At 37.7% G+C, this 13,595-nt stretch overlaps 1 protein-coding gene and 1 non-coding gene across 6 annotated transcripts in view; both read right to left on the reverse strand.

The window, feature by feature from the left end:
* The window catches only part of SPIRE1 (spire type actin nucleation factor 1), a 300,883-nt gene that overhangs the window by 110,089 nt on the left and 177,199 nt on the right, over positions 1-13,595 (reverse strand). The window lies entirely within an intron of this gene.
* On the reverse strand, positions 10,758-10,883 carry LOC119001986 (small nucleolar RNA SNORA28). The gene has a single exon (XR_005069660.1). It is a non-coding gene; the product is annotated as a small nucleolar RNA SNORA28 (small nucleolar RNA).

Below are 13,595 nucleotides of genomic sequence, written 5' to 3' on the forward strand. Positions count from 1 at the left end.
GGATCAAAAAACTATGGTACAAAGCCCTGGCTGGTGTAGCTCATTGGATTGAGCGCGGGCCTGTGAACCAGACAATCGCAGTTCGATTCCCAGTCAGGGTACATTCTTGGGTTGCAGGCCAGTTCCCGGCAGGGGCCAGTTCCCAGCAGGGGATGCACAAGAAGCAACCATACATTGATGTTTCTCTTCCTCTCTCCTTCCCTTCCCCTCTAAAGATAAATAAATAAAATATTAAAAAATAAAAAATAAAAAAAACTATGGTACATATACACAATGGAATTCTATGCAGCAGAAAGAAAGAAGGAGCTCCTACCCTTTGCAACAGCATGGATGGAAGTGGAAAGCATTATGCTCAGTGAAATAAGCCAGGCGTTGAAAGACAAATACCATATGATCTCAACTTTAACAGGAAACTAAACAACAAAACAAACAAGCAAGCAAAATATAACCAAAGACACTGTAATAGATAAGAGGCTCACAGTGACCAGAGGGGAGGGAATTTCAGGGGAAAGGGGGAAAGATTTACAGGAACTAGTATAAAGGACACATGGACAACAACTAAGGGGGGTGGAAATGGGAGGGAGGTGGGGAGTACTGGAGGAGTGGGCTGGGATGGGAGTAAAAGACAGAAAACTGTACTTCAACAACAATTAAATAAAAACAAAACAAAACAAAAGACAATGAACAACCTGGCAATTCCACTTCAGGCACTTATCCAAAGAAACTCAAAACACAAAAAGATATATGCATCCATTATGTTCACTGCAGCATTATTTATAATAGCTGAGATATGGAAGCAACCTAAGTGTTCATCAATAGATGAAGAAGTGGTGCATATATACAATGAAATATGACTCAACCACTAAAAAAAAAAAGAAATCTTGCCATCTGCAACAACATGGATGGACCTAGAGGATGCTGTTGCTGAGTGAAATAAGTCTGAGAGATAAAGGCAAATACCGTATTATTTCACTTATACATATGTGTAATCGAAAAAATAAAATAACATATGTGTAATCTAAAAAATAAAATAAACAAACAGAACAGGAACAGAATCATAGATAAAGAACATTTTGACAGTCACCAGAGGGAAGAGTGGTTAGGGAGCTGGGTCAAACACATACAAATTAACGCCCTGGCTGGTGTAGCTCAGTGGACTGAGCATGGGCCTGTGAACCAAAGGATTGTGATTCGATTCCCAGTCAGGGCACATGCCTGGGTTGCAGCCCAGTTCCCAGTGGGGGACACACGAGAGGCAACCATATATTCATATTTCTCTCCCTCTCTCCTTCCCTTCCCCTCTAAAGATAAATAAAAATCTAAAAAAAATACAGATTAAAAGTGCAAACTAGTAGTCACAGAATAGTCATGGGGATGAAAATATAGCATAGGGAATATAGTCAATAATGTTTTCATAATGTAGTTATGTAGTGTCAGATGGGGACTAGATTTATTAAGGTGATCTCCTCATAAGTTAGATAAATCACTGAGTTGTACACCTAAAATCAGCATAATATCATACATTAACTGTAATTAAAAAATAAAAGGTATTTAAAGTTAATTAAACTTAAAAAGTTACAGGACCCAAAAGGTAGAAGAGCTCTGACAGACTCTTTTAGGTAAAACAGTCTTCTGAAACATTGTAACAAGGAGAGTAGTAAGGAAAGCACAGGTCCCTAGGGCAGAGAAGGCAATTTAATTATTGCTGATAAAATGAGTGCTCTGCACATTTACTAATCTTCACATAATAATAAATAAAATAGAAAAAGACAGACATTGACAAGGATCCTGAGAAATTATCAATGACAGATGGTCTGATTAAAATAAACAAATGGCAACCTTACAAACAGACATGTGATTCTACATTCTGTCTTTCAAAAAAGGTATGTTTGTCAACTGGAGGAATATATATCCAGTTTAGGTTTAGGAAAAAATTTCTAGCTAACTTAAATGTCACAGTTTTATTACGATAGGTGATGGGAGCAGGCATGAGAAGAGAAATATGAAGAGACTATAAGAAGCCAATTAAAATGAAGTTCAACATGTGAATGTCTTGTAGCTATATTTTTGTGTTTTCAAGCAAAAGAGAGTCTGAAGCCATGTCACAAGGAGATGTCTTAATACGAGTCCATGTGTTTACCAGCAATGGCACTGTAATACAGATAAATTTGTTTATTGGCTGATAAGAGTTTGTGAGTGGGAAATATTTTATTTTTTTCAGCCAACTGCAGGTTATAAAATATAGTTAATTTGCTTGGGAAAAAAATCCAAAGTCTCATAAAAGCCTCCTCAATTGCAAAAACACTGTTCTTCCTACTAAAAGGGAATACTCTCTATAGAGGTAATATTTCATTTTATATTATTATGTATAATACTCTATTTGAAGTAAAATATTTTAGCAATAGTTTTACTAAATAAAAACTGAACTCAAGGATTTCATCAAGAAATTAGTACTATGATGCTTGCATAGTACTAATTGAAATAATATATGTAATTCAGAGGGACTTCCCTGCCAAGATAGAGGCATAGGTAAATACACTCTGTCTCCTTGCACAACCAAAAGAAGGACAAAAACAAATTTAAAAGCAAAAAACAACCAGAACTGTCAGAAAATTGAACTCTATAAAGGTCCAAAAGAAGAAGGATTCATTCAGACCAGTAAGAGGGGTGACAGTGGGCAACTGGGGCAAAGAGGATACGCACGCAGCAAGGCAGTGTCTAGAGGACTGAGTGGGTAAGGCATCACCTGGCGGTCAGGGTGGTCCCACCTTTGTGTACAGATAAACAGGGAGGAACAACTGGGGAACAAGACAGACCACACAACCCAGGGTTCCAGTGCAGGGAAATACAGCCCAAAACCTCTGGTGTAAAAACCTGTGGGAATTGCAGCTGTGGGAGAAACTCTCAGCCTTATAAGAGAGTTTGTTGGAGAGACCCCCCAGACTCCTAAAACATACACCTGGGAATCAGCACCAGAGGGAACCAATTTGCTTTTGGGAAGTGGGGGAAGTGACTGAAAGCTGGCCCAGAGCTGAGCAAGCAGCAATGCTACCTTTCAGATCCCTCCCCAACATACAGCACCAAACGCAGTGACGTGCATTGCTGCACCCTGGCAAAACCCTAAGGCTCTGCCCCTTACAACATAACAGACACAACAAGACAAAAAAAATATGGCTCAAATGAAAGAACAGATAAAAGCTCTAAAAATACAACTAAGTGATTAAGAAATAGCCAATGTATCAGATGCAGAGTTCAAAATACTGGTGATCAGGATGCTCACAGAAATGGATGATTATGTTTACAAAATAGAGGAAAAAAGGAGGGTATGTAAAGTGAAATATACAGGGAACCAATAGTGAAGGGAAGGAAAGGAAGACTCAAATCAACAATTTGGAGCAGATGGAAGAAATAAACATTTGACCAGAACAGAATGAAGAAACAAGAATTAAAAAAAAAGAGGAGGAGAGGCTGAGGAACATCTGGGACAATTTTAAATGTTCCAACATCCTAATCATAGGGTTGTCAGGAGAAGGGGAAGAGCAAGAAATGGAAAACTTATTTGAAAAAAATAATGAAGGAGAACTTCTATCTGGCAAAGGAAATAGACTTCCAGGAAATCCAGGAAGCTCAGAGAATCCCAAAGAAGTTGTGCTCAAGTAGGAATACACCAAGGCACATCATACTTAAGTTACCCATGATTAAAGATAAGGAGAGAATCTTTTTAAAAGCAGCAAGAGGAAAGGAGAGAGTTACCTACAAAGGAGTTCCCATAAGACCATCAGCTGATTTCCCAAAAGAAACCTTACAGGGAAGAAATGGTTGGACAGAAGTATTCAAAGTCATGAAAGGCAAGAACCTACATCCAAGATTACTCTATCCAGCAAAGCTATCACTTAGAATGGAATAGCAGATAAAGTGCTTCTCAGATAAAGTTAGATTAAAGTTCATTACCACCAAGCCCTTATTATATGAAATGTTAAAGAGATTTGTCTAAGAAAAAGGAAATAAAAAATATGAACACTAAATGCCAAACTCACAACTACCAAAACTGAGCCCCAAAATCAAATACGAAAAATAAGTAAACAGCTAGAAAAGGGACAGAATCACAGAAATGGAGATTACATGAAGAGTTAAGATTGGGGAGGGGGTTGGGAGACAATGGGGGAAAAGGTACAGGGAATAAGAAGTATAATTGGTAGGCATAAAATATACAGGGGGAAGTTAAGAATAGTATAGGAAATTGAGAAGCCAAAGAACATATATGCATGACCCATGGACATGAACTAAGGGGAAGGGATGCAGGTGGAAGGGGGAATGCAGGGCAGAAGGGGATAAAAGGGAGAAAAATATGGGACAACTACAATAGCACAATCAATAAAATATACTTAGAAAAAGAAAATATAACTCTAGAAACAAAATGTGATATTTATTAGGTTAAAAAAAGAAGTCCAAGGCCCTGGCTGGCATAGCTCAGTGGATTGAGCACAGGCCTGTGAACCAGAGGATCACAGTTCGATTCCCAGTCAGGGCACATGCCTGGGTTGCAGGCCAGTTCCCTGCAGGCCAACTCCCAGCAGGGGACTCGCAAAAGGCAATCATACATTGATGTCTCTCTCCCTCTCTCCTTCCTCTCTAAAGATAAATAAATAAATAAATAAAATTTTTTAAAAAAAGAAGTCCATCTAACTGATGAATGGCCCTAGTGTTATAAGCAGAGGAAGCAGCAAGGGAAACATGCCTAAAAAGACCACAAGAAATTTTGTTGTAGATCCCTAATTCTACAACAGGTTTGGCCCATATGATCCTTGTCCTGAAGCCACAATCTAGTGAGAAATAGATGTAAACAATGACTACAATAATACACTGTGGTAAGTGATATAGGCCAATGCAGAATGCTCTGTGAATGAACACAGAGAAGAGATTAATTAACTGTAATCAGAAAAAACATTTCAGTAGAGTAGACATTTGAGTTAGGACTGCAGAATAATTTGGGATTTTCTAAGTGGGAGAGAAGAGAAAAAAGACATTTGAGTAATTGCAGAGGCCTTAGGAGATCAGGGACTGGAGGAAGGGTAGTAGAAAAGGCATTGTATGGTGGGAAACAGTGAATGAATGGCCCACAGAGGTCAGACTGTGGCCCAATTGCACATGGTTCCCTATGTAATACTAAGGGGTTTATACTTTCCCCTTGTTAAGTTTCAATAAGCCAATATCTTTACCCAGAGGTATAATACTATAGCACAGACTGTATATGAAAAGGAAAATAAGGTTAGGGGCCCAGGCAAGAGATGCTGGAACACTGCATAAGAAAGACACAGGCAGGGAGAATCTGCACTCTGGAGACAGTCAACAGTGTCTCCAGAACAGAGGACCAAGATTCAAATCTGGTGGTAATATATTAGATTTACAATGTCTGAACCAATTCATTCAACACTGATCAAATATTTACAGAGGCCCTATTACAATGGGATATAGCAGTAAATTAGAGAGAAAAGGTCTCTGCCCTCAAAGAGATTAGATTCTAGTGTAAGATATCAGTGAGTAAGAAAAGTGACCAACTAGACAACTACAGACTGATGGCAGCTAGGAAAGAAATACGTAGGGTAACATGATTTTAAAGAAAAAGGCTGATTGTGATAAATATGTAAGGGTGTTTAATGGAGGTATGAGATATCCTTTCGGCTGAAGTCTGAAGAAAGCAAATGGAAAACTGTAATTAAAAGGCGAGTGAAGACCATTTATAAAGAGGAATTAAGATGTCAACAAGAATCTAATTAAGTACCACAGGTAAAGTCACACTTGAGAAGAGATCAGAACACATAATAATCAGATAATCAGAAATGACAATCCACACCTGTAAAGCCTTGTCTCTGAAGAAATCCAAGATGGCTTAACTGTATCAGACATCTTATCCCTCAAAGATCAAAATGTCTGCAATATTCTACCTTTGGGGTTGTGGGGTTGTGTATATGTATGATGCAACAAAGGGGAAGGGGCAAGAACATTTTCAGCACTTTGAGTACAGGATCAGAAAAAACATTTCAAAAGAGTGGATATTTGAGTTAGGTCTTGGGAATAAGTAGGCATTTTCTAAGTGAGAGAAAAAAAGACACTTTGAAATTATGAAATATGAATTGTGAAAAGACAAAACAGAAACTTTAAATTTAAAAATCTAATTCATGTGCCTTCTAATACTGAATTCTTATTGAAATTATCTGAGCCTGTAATATTTCATAATGCTCAACTGTGTTTATTGTTCATTCATTTATGATTAATATTATTGCATTAGAAATTTTTTCTTTAGAAATTTTTACCATTAGATTTTAAAATACACAACTTTTAGTCCATACTGACATCAATATAGTACTAATGTCAACATAGTACTAATGTTACAGCTTGATACTGACATCACTGAATTGCTTTCTTATAAAAAATCCATTTCAAATTTACAATATAAAATATAATAACTTAACAGCAAATTTTATTAGTCATGCAGCTAAAATGTTTATCTGTATATATTCTGCCTATACAAGACTGGTACAAAATTGAGGAAAAGCTTGTTGGACAGGACAAGATTTAGTTACATAGGCTATACCTTCTGTAGGCAATTTTGTAACTAGAAGGAGCCTCAGCATGTTTAATTGCCCCCCTTATACCTTTTTAAAGACAAGTGAACAGAAATTTGGCAAAAGAAATCTAGCAAAGGCTATTTGACTCACATGAATAATGAGTGGATGAATATGATTTATCAACAATAAAGGGGCTTTTAAACATGACCAGTGTTAACATAAATATTTTAAATATAAAATAAATTTAACAATGAGTTATTTGCTTGAAAAAAGGATTCTTCTTTCAAAAGACACATTCTTTTTCAACAATGCACTTCTCTGATACCTCAAGTATTTTCTACTGTAGTACATATAGTTATACCGTGCAGAAATGTATTTACTGGAGAATTGAGGTGAAGGGACAAGCACACTAGACAATCTCAAGATGGAGGCAATAATCGTTGGAGCATGTAGGAACATACTGGAATAAAATCAACTGACTTCCCAGTCTTAAAATTATTTTATCTCAGTATTTTACATTTCTATGACACACTTGTCCTTTCCCATTTTGGATCTTCATGTTATTTCATACCAAACCTTAACGTGATTAACTTCCCTCCTTCTATCCCATTCCTACTTACGTGCATGTGTGAGACACACAGACACACACATGCACACACATTCACTTGTGAATCCCCTTCTTCCCCCAACTCTAAATTTTATTCTCTGAGGCTCACACATCCTTCTTTCCAATCCTGCTGAGAAGCCTTTAGCAGAGTAAGAGTCACGATTGTTCATGAGGTTAAATGCAGTATGCAACAGGGGCCACTTCAGAGCTGTAGCAATATAATGCAGGACAGCAGCAGGTATTAAAAGTATGATGAACTGATAATTAATTTCACTTAACAATAACAAAACCACCTAGACAGCAACAAATTAAAGAATAATACCAGCCCTGGCTGGTGTAGCTCAGTGGATTGAGCACAGGCCTGCGAACCACACAAACGAGGTTCAATTCCCAGTCATGGCACATGCCTGGGTTGCAGGCCAGTTCCCAGCAAGGGACACATGAGAGGCAACCATATATTGATATTTCTCTTCCTCTCTCCTCCCCTTCCCCTCTAAAGATAAATAAATAAAATCTTAAAAAAAAAAGTACAACTCTTTAAATACAAATAAAATGTGATTTGTCCTCTCTCTCTCTCTCTAAAAAAAAGAATACCAATAATATAATGTCATTTTTTTCTAATAAAAGTATTTACATTTGAAACCCTCAAGCTAAATTCTCCACTCTCCACGGGCTCACGAGCCACACTTGCTGGCAGGGTTTGGGCTACGGTGGGGCACTGGCAGTGGGGCAGAGGCTGTCTCTTCTTTCACATAACCTGATGCACACTAAATGGATTGCTTAGATAGTCCCTCCATCTATACTTACATGCAAGGATATCAAATTGCTTATGAGACACTATAATATGTATTTACTTTCAAGGATATCAAATTGCCTTTGAGCCACAATTAACAGCAGCTCTTTCCAAATCTTCTCTATCATTAGGAGAATAACTTTAAAGAATCTCAACCATTGTTTAAGATGGAAATCATCACATCACAAAAAGATATTAGAATGAAAGTGAACCTGCTTCCTAAACAGATGATGAACTACAAAGCCTTGTACTTGGTAATGTAGCCAGGCCTAGTAAATGTAATTACCACTTTATAGAACAAGTATTAACACTTGCAAATATATTATGGATTTTATATTTTAACAAATTGCCAATTGAACATATAAGAAATTTAATATATAAGAAATTTAATATAATGACTTTTTTCTATTGACTTGGGAACATTACCATCATACTAAGATTTCACTCTAATTTTATACACATAAACATACACACATACACAGTACTCTGAAAGATCACTGATAATCAGAAAAACTTGTTGATTTAGAGGTTATTACTTTGAAAGTTCCAAGTGACATACACCAACTTGTAGATGTAGAAGATTGTCTGATTCCTAAACTGTATAAAGTATTTTGAGATCTTCAGTAAAAATACCAAATTAACACAGTATTTTATTAGTAGAATGAATTTGATACTCTTAAGAAAAGGTTAAAATGACTAACATACATATATGAAAATATTCTGTAATTCTAAGAAAGCTGCATGAATCACAGAGGAAAAGGAAATCCATTTAAACCCTCTAAGACTGTATTGCTAAAACCTCAGTGTTGACATTAAATTTATACAGCATAAAATCTCTAATTAAATGATACAGAACATTCTTAGGTGCTAGGATTTCCACATATTTTCCTGCTTAATTTCTGAAGATTGATTATTAAATGAATTCTGTGTATAAAAAATGGCAAGAATAGAATATTCAAAGATCTCATGTATACCCCTGAAAAATTCTCATATTGGCCAAAATGTTTCTAATAGTCAGAAATGCTTTCAAAACTGACTTCTTTCCAACAGAATGCCTGAAAAAACACATATAGTATATATATTTTGTTCAGCAATCACTTCTAGAGTATTTCCTATGTGCACATACTACATTAAGAGTCATTAATATAAGATCATTTAAAACACAGTCAGTTATCTCAAGAAGGATCTGCTCCAGTTGTGGAGAAAAAATTACAAATACATGAGCAAATAACTACTATGGAGTATGAGAAGTGTAAGACTAAAGGATGTGTAAGACACACATGTTGTGGAGGACATAAAACTTAGAGCTGGAAAGAGGTCATGAATATTTCACACGGAGATAAAATGTGACCAGGGTTTAAATAGATAAACAGAAACTCACCAACAGACAAGAGGAGAAAGAATTTCCAGGCAGAAAGAAAAGAATGTGCAAGGGTCACAGATACATAATCACACGATGTATTCAGAAAGTATAAGAAACTTTGATTGGATGGTTTAAAATGCAGAGAAGATAGTGTTGAAAAGAAGAATAAAAACACAAGCAGATGAAATACCATGAAGGACCTGTGTGGAATACAATGGAGTTTTAATGTAAGTGATGAGGAGCCCTATTGATCAGGGAAACAACATGGCTCTGATGACTTGCTAGATGGTTAGTGGTTAGGGAGGATGAGCCAAACTGAAAGTGATAATTGAGCCTTTACTCACGTACTGAAACAATGCAAGCAAAAGGCTAAAAATGATGTTTTGTCCCCTTTGTTCCATTTTTTCCCTATGGAACATCATGGAGCAAGGGTCAGATGACACACAATGCAGGTGGGGGAAATCTTTCTTCTGCTGAAGAGCACTGCAAATAAGGCTCTGCCATCTCATGGTCCTGAGAGGGTGAGTGGGAGGGAAAGAGGAAAAGTGAGGAACGGAAAGTGCTGAGTCAGAGAAGAGGGAAGTGTCTCAGCCAAGGGTCTTCAAGTGGAGGCACCTGGGCTAGGAATGTAGCTGTGCAAATGAACATGGAGGGCCCAGTGGGGTGCTCTGAGTCCTTGCAACCCCCTGCAGGATACCACAGTGCAGTACACTGGCTGTGCACCAAACCCCACGTGGGCAGGGCAGCTTCCCCTCTGAGGTGTGCTAAGAAAAGCCAATATTCCCTGGCTGGTATAGTTCAGTGGATTGAGTGTGAGCTGTGAACCAAAGGGTCACCAGTTTGATTCCCAGTCAGGGCACATGCCTGGGTTGCAGGCCAGGTCCCCAGTAGGGGGCATGTGAGTGGCAACCACACATTGAGGTTTCTCTCCCTCTTTTAAAAAAAAAAGCCAATGTACCATCAAGCCTTAAAGATCACACAGAGGTTTGGGCCTGGAGCTTAATGTCTCAGGTCAGATCTGTGATCTATAAGAATCATTTACTGACAATGTAAAAGATGAACTGGATGAAGATTTACAGTGATGAGGGGACCAGCAGGAGGGTAGTATAGTAATCTGATTGGACATGGGGACCTGAACTCCTGATAAAGTGACTGATTCTAGTCTATGTAGGAGAGGAAGTGAATATAGGAAGGGCTAATAAACTGGAAGAAAATGAGGGAGGCAAGAACTGGACGACTAGGTCAGGTGACAGTGAGGTAAAAAAGCTGAAAGGGCATGGATGACAGAACAGGGTACAAGAGCCTGTGCATGATTTCCAAGGTGGAATGACTGAAGGTTATTTTTAGGACAAAGAAGTGTTCATGTAGAGTACTGAGGTAGAGGAAAAGTCAAGAAATCAAAGCTATAGTTTCTTTTTTTTTAACACGGTCTAAGTCTGAATAATGGCTTATCCCATGGAGGAGAGAGTGCCGGAATAGGTTAGACTCTGTTGCTATAGCAAGCTCAAATTGTGCCAGACAGTTCTGATCATCTGCCACAGAGTGTTGCTTGCAACAAAGCTATAGTTTCTTTTTATCAACGAAATCACTCAAGATGATGCAAGTGACAGTGAAAACTTTTTAAGACTAACAGAAGTGGATGACACAAACTTTTTCATAAATATAAAGAGTAGTTATTTGGAAACCATACAAGAGAGACAGAATATTACTAATCCTCCCCAGTCCAGAGATAAGAAGATGTGGAGGAGAAACAGGCTTCCCACAAGAGGGAAGCAAGAGAAAACACTACCACTGGGGGAACAAATGTTCTGAGAAAAACCTGAGGGTACTGGGGAGTGCTTTTAAAATATAAACCAGAGATTCCTAAAAGAATGAAAGATTGAGAAGTAATCGAGAAAGTAAGGAAATAGGAGCTCTGGCCAAATGGAGGTGTAGGCAGAAACACCTTGCTTCCTCACAGAAACCAAAAGAAAGGTAACAACCAATTTAAATACAGAGAACAACCAGAACTGACAGAAAAACATTTGGATGGAAGTCCAACAACAAAGGAGTTAAAGAAACATTCATCTAGACGGTGCGTGGAGACAGAGAAATATGACCCAAAAAGAACAGATCAAAACTCCAGAAAAAGAGCTAAGCGATGAGGAGACAAACTATCTGATGCACAGTTCAAAACACTTGTAATCAGGATGCTCACAGAATTGATTGAACTCCACCAAGAAAATGAAGGAAGAAGTGAAGGCTACACAAAGTGAGATAAAGGAAAATATATAGGAAACCAACAGTGAAGAGAAGGAAACTGGGACTCAAATCAATGATATGGAACAAAAGAAAGAAATAAGCAATCAATTGGAACAGAATAAAAACACAAGAATGCAAAAAAGTGAGAAGAGGCTTAGGAACCTATGGGACAACTTGAAATGTTCCAACATCCAAATCATGGGAATGCTAAAAAGAGGAGAGGAGCAAGAAATTGAAAACTTATTTAAACAAATAATGAAAGAGAACTTCCCCAATCTTGAGAAGGAAAGAGACTTCCAGAAAGTCCAGGAAGCTCAGAGAGTCCCAAAGGAGTTGGACCCAAGGAGGAGCACACCAAGACACATCATAATCAAGTTGCCGAAGATGAAAGATAAGGAGAGGAGCTTAAAAGCAGCAAGAGGAAAGGAGAGAGTTACCTACAAAGGAGTTCCCATAAGACCATCAGCTGATTTCCCAAAAGAAACCTTACAGGCAAGAAGGGGCTGAAAAGAAGTAGTTGAAGTCATGAAAGGCAAGGACCTACATCCAAGAATACTCTATCCGGCAAAGCTATCACTTAGAATGGAATAGCAGATCAAGTGCTTCCCAGATAAGGTCAAGTTAAAGAAGATCATCATCACCAAGCCCTTATTATATGAAAGGTTAAAAGGACTTAGCTAAGTAACATAAGATTGAAAACTATTAACAGTAAAAAGACACAAACACACAACTATCAACAACTGAACCTAAAAAACAAAAACAAAAACTAAGTAAACAACTAGAATAGGAACAGAATCACAGAAATGAAGATCACATGGAGGGTTATCAGTGGGGAGGGGGAAGGGGAGAATGCGGGAAAAAGGTACAGGGAATAAGAAATATAACTGGTAGGCATAAAATATACAGGGGGAGATTAGGAATAGTATAGGAAATGGAGCAGCCAAAGAACTTATATTACGACCCATGAACTATGCTGGGGGATGCTGCAGGGTGAGGAGGGCGGTGCAGGGAGGCAGGGGATAAAGGGAAGAAAAATATTGGGATAAGTGTAATAGCATAATCAATAAAATATACTTTAGAAAAAGAAAGTAGGGAAATAGAGTAAGAGATGAAGAAATAGGACAGAACTATCACCTATAAAGACCTAAATTTGGGGTGGTGCCAGAAGGGGACAGCAGAAGAGATGGCTGAAACCCTGACCTCAAGGTCCCCAACTTCAGGCAGGGCCTGACCAGTCTCCGTGGGCATTGCCACAAAGCCACCAATGGTTCCAGTCACTTGTGTTCTTTTACTGCACTTGTGAGATTTTTATTTAAATAAACATTCAGAATGTTTAAATCTCTTTCTGAGGATTTGTTTGGCAAAGCAAAGCTTTAATAAAAAACAAAAAGGATAGTTTTTAAAGCTCACTGGAGTAGAAAAATACTCATTAATACCATTTTAAGCTCAGAAATGGTTCCTAAGGATGTCTGTGTTAGAAGGACTTTAAAAAGAAGTCATTTAATTTACTCTAGTGACCCCACAGACTGCATTTCCACTCTAAAAATAATGCTTGTATTTTTGGATAAGGCAATTTCATTCTTAATAAGTTGGGGAAGATAATTACAAGCTTAAAAAGTAATCTTTTCTACTATTTACTAACCCTTAACTGAGGTTGTGCTTTCAGATGTTTACTTTGAAGCTTAACTGAAGCCTACATTCTCTGGTTCTGTCTGTGGGAGGAAAAGCTATTCCATGATGTATTTATTATTATTATTCAAACAACATACAGTTCACCCTTTCCACCCTGTTGAAAATTTGCTTTTTGGGTCCAACTCTATAAAATCCTAAAAAAAGAGAGAGAGAGAGTTTTTCATTGGCTGATCAACTGCAAGAAGTAGCTTGGCTAGAAGTGAAAAGGAATGCTTACAGCTCTAATGCATATATGTATAAAATGAATTTATTTAATGCAATTTATTAAGGGTGACCTCGCTGAGACATCTGTCAGGTCAGATAGCTTATTACCAGAGCTAATTAGTCCTA

This window comes from Sturnira hondurensis, unplaced genomic scaffold, assembly GCF_014824575.4.
Source record: "Sturnira hondurensis isolate 20B ecotype Veracruz unplaced genomic scaffold, ASM1482457v3 Scaffold0017338, whole genome shotgun sequence".
Classification (NCBI taxonomy): domain Eukaryota; kingdom Metazoa; phylum Chordata; class Mammalia; order Chiroptera; family Phyllostomidae; genus Sturnira; species Sturnira hondurensis.